Consider the following 4,100-nt stretch of genomic DNA (forward strand, 5'->3'; position numbering starts at 1 on the left):
AGATCTTCTCTAGACCAGTCAGGTTTCTGGGCTGGAGTTTGAGCTCCCTCCAAAGATTCTCTATTGGGTTTAGGTCTGCAGACTGGCTAGGCCGCCCCAGAACCTTGATCTGCTTCTTCCAAAGCCCCCCCTTGGTTCTCCTGGCTGTGGTCTTCGGGTCATTGTCATGTTGGAAGACCCGGCCTCGACCCCTCTTCAATGCTCTAACTGAGGGAAGGAGGTTGGTCCCCAAAGTCTCCCAATACATGGCCCCGGTCCTCCTCTCCTTAATACAGTGCAGTCCCCCTGTCCCATGTGCAGAAAACCCCCCCAAAGCATAATGCTACCCCCCCATGCTTCCCAGTAGGGATGGTTTTCTTTGGATGGTCCTCATCATTCTTCTTCCTCCAAACAAGAATTATGACCAAAAAGTTCTATTCTGGTCTCATCTGACCACATGACTTCCTCCCATGACTCCTCTGGATCATCCAAATGGTCGTTGGCAGACTTAAGACGGGCCTGGACATGGTCTGGTTTAAGCAGGGGAACCTTCCGGGCCATGCATGATGTCAAACTATGACGTCTTAGTGTATTACCAACAGTAGCCTTGGAAACGGTGGTCCCAGCTCTTTCCAGGTCCTGGACCAGCTCCTCCCGTGTAGTTCTGGGCTGGTTTCTCACCTTTCTTAGGATCATTGAGACCCCCCGAGGTGAGATCCTGCATGGGGCCCCAGTCCGAGGGAGACTGACAGTCATGTTTAGCTTCTTCCATTTTCTAATGATTGCTCCAACAGTGGACCTTTTTTCACAAAGCTGCTTGGACATGTCCCCGTAGTCCTGTCCAGCCTTGTGGAGGTGGACAACTTTGTCTCTAGTGTCTTTGGACAGCTCTTGGGTCTTGGCCATGTTAGTAGTTGGATTCTTACTGATTGTATGGGGTGGACAGGTGTCTTTATGCAGCTAACGACCTCAAACAGGCGCATCTAATTTAGGATAATAAATGGAGTGGGGGGGGAGACATTTTGAAGGCAGAATAACAGGTCTTTGAGGGACAGAATTCTGGATACACAGTGGACATGGACCTACGAGGACATTAGACCCTCCATGATTTCTAAGTGGGACAACTTGCAAAATAGCAGGGTGTTCAAATACTATATATATATATATATATATATATGTGTTATGGATTCTTCTTTTTCTTTATTTAAATTTAGGAAGATTGTTTGGCATCTTGCTCTAGCCTGACGTTGACTTCTTCATAATGTAAAATCTAATGTGTGCAGAATCCTTAAGTCCCCTACTACAAGTCCTTGTCCTTACATGCAATCAGTTAGATCTGTTGGAGGGAAAAAGGAACAGTGCTTTGGTGTAGATTTTGGCGGCCCCTGGGAAAAAACGCTAGTGTTGGGCTCTCAGATAGCTCAGTTGGTAGAGCAGGCACCCAAAAACATTCTCTCTCTCTCTCTCTCTCTCTCTCTTTCTCTCTCTCTCTCTCTCTCTCTCCCCCCCCCCTCTCTCTCCCCCTTCCTTTCAAGTCTTCAGCTGTCCTGTAAAAATGAAGGCCGATAATGCCCCAAAAACTAAGTTTTAAAAACCCAAAACAAACCTCTAGTGTTTCTATGACCACAGCCTCCTCTTGTCGTAAAGATGTTGATCTGGCTAGCGTGTGCAATTGTTTTGGAAGCCCGTGAAAGAAGTATTTTTCTTTTTTAAACAGCTGTTTGCAGGATGCATTGTGATGAGGTAATGCATCTATTTTTGGCTATGTAAGACTACCAACTGTAAACTATGGTGAAACAAATTAAAAGTTCCATGGCATGAATAGTTCCCTTTATGAGGTTTGTTAAAAGGTTGTAGGAGTAGTTTTTAATTACTACAGTCCCTGACAAAAGTCTTGTTGCTATCTATTTTGTAGAAACACCTGCTATTATCCTGACTTTTAATCAATCAATTGGTGTAAGAAATAGCTCATATGAAAAGCTAAACCCCTCCCAAATGATGTTCAATGCACTGAAATAAATTAGTTTCACAAAAAAAGATTTATTTTTAAACAAGACAGAAAGGTCAAATTTTGGCAAGACAAAAGTTTTGTCGCCTATACATAAGTTGAATAAATTAACTACAAATACTAAAATATGTCAAAAAAATTAAATAGTGGTGCTGTGAGATCCAAATTTAATATCTTGTATGACTTCATGCGGTTTGGCATAATTCATACAACGTATTGGTGAAGTCATCAGGAATAGCTAGGAAAGCAGTCCTGCTGCCTCCCAGAGTTCATCACTATTCTTTGGTTTGGTCTTCCATGCTTCCTTTTTCATCCTACCCCACATATGCTCCATGATGTTCATGTCTGGTGACTGGGCCGGCCAATCCTGGAGCATCTTGATCTTCTTCGCCTTGGGAAACTTTGAAGTGGAGATGGAAGTATGCGATGGATCACCATCCTGCTGCAGAATTTGGCCTCTTTTATGGTTGGGAATATAAGAGGGAGCTAAGATTTCTGGGTATTTGAGACTATTGATGTTGCCTTCCACCCTGCAGATCTCTCACACTAGAGGATGGATACCCGACCCGAGCCCGACGGGACCCGACGGTACCCGACGGGTCGGGCCGGGTTCGGACAGATTTTTAGAAAGGATGCTCGGGTTCGAGTCGGGCTCGGTCACATCAGCGCGATAAGGCATTGGACATTTTAAATTTAAAACAGCTGATTATGGAGGTAATGGCGCTTGTTGCCCCGTGTGCATTGATGCGCTCATCTGTTGACATTTCCCAATGCCTTCCTACACTTGCTTAATAAAAGCGAGCTTTCCACACAAACAAACGTACATGTGTCATTAGTATGAGAAACAAATGTGATTTTAACTGTGTCGGGCTCGGACAGAAATATCTTAATGCCTGTCGGGCTCGGGTCGGGTTCGGTTACTGCTCTGTCCGACGCGGGCCGGGCTCGGACAGAAAAATCCGGCCCGATCCGCACTCTATCTCACACACCCCATACTGGATGGAACCCCAGACCATGATTTCAGCCACCAAGATTTACTGTTTTCTGGGTGAATCTTGGATTCATGCGAGCTCCAGTAGGTCTCCTGCATTATGTGCGGCAACTGTGGTGTTATTCAAGAGAAGATTCATCTGAAGAATCCACTTTCTTCCACTTCTCCAGCGTCCAGCCTGTTAGCCGGCTGTGGGCCTTGGCAAATGCCACACGGTTTTTCAATTGTCTTTTGTTTTGTGTTGGCTTCTGGGCACTGATTCGACCATGGAGGCCATTTCGAGACAGAATCCCACAAACTGTTCTGGTTGACACAGGGACTTCAGGACCAGGTTTCGTGGAGCTCCGCTGCAGTGGAAAATGGGCAGGCCTTGGATTTTCGAGCCAACAAATGGTCCTCTCGCGCAGTTTTCTTGTGGGGTCTGCCTGACCTGGGCTTGTCAAAAACTTCTCCAGTGTCTTCAAATGTTTTTTTAATCCTCTGTACTTGACGCTGAGACACATTGAAGGTGTCTGCCACATCAGCAGTGGATGTGGTCTTCAGCCTCTTGATAATCCAAACTTTAGTCTCAGGGTGAATCTTAAGCATGTTTGCAGAGGTCTAGTTGCAGTTGATGTGAAGGTCTAGTGTACTGGGGTTGTTTTTATACACAACTGAGACCTAATTGATCCATTATTAGTCACAGGTGAAGCTCATATGACAAGGCGACAACACTTATGTCTTTGCAAACATTGACTCAATGGGCTTTACCAAGCTGTGAATATTAGAATACTTTTTGACAGTTTCGTTTTGCACTGAAACATTATTACAAAAGCTGTTGGGATTAAAATGAGCCATTTCTTGTAAATAAATCTTGATTAGAAACATATTTCAGCGGCACTTCAGGTCAATTTGTACACAAGCAACAAGACTTTTGTCAGGGACTGTATATACAGTAATTTTTACTTTTACTCAAGTAGATTTGTGAAGAAGAAACTCTACTCTTCCTCAGCTAAATCGGGCAACAATGAGCTTGTTACTTTTCTTTTTACCTCTTTGGTATTCTACGCGTCATTGCCGTGTATTTTAGTCTGTCTGATTGAATGCTTGTGTTAAAAAATAGAATTTGCCCCCCCCCCATGA

The 4,100-nt window shown here is 44.4% G+C and overlaps 1 long non-coding RNA gene across 1 annotated transcript in view; it reads right to left on the minus strand.

The window, feature by feature from the left end:
- Positions 1–309: 309 nt before the first annotated feature.
- LOC117949891 overlaps positions 310–4,100 on the minus strand; it is a 21,856-nt gene continuing 18,065 nt past the window's right edge. The window contains exon 3 of the long non-coding RNA XR_004657762.1: positions 310–322. This is a non-coding gene — a long non-coding RNA (uncharacterized LOC117949891). The remainder of the gene's footprint in view (positions 323–4,100) is intronic.

Source organism: Etheostoma cragini, chromosome 9 (assembly GCF_013103735.1).
Source record: "Etheostoma cragini isolate CJK2018 chromosome 9, CSU_Ecrag_1.0, whole genome shotgun sequence".
In the NCBI taxonomy this organism is placed as follows: Eukaryota; Metazoa; Chordata; class Actinopteri; order Perciformes; family Percidae; genus Etheostoma; species Etheostoma cragini.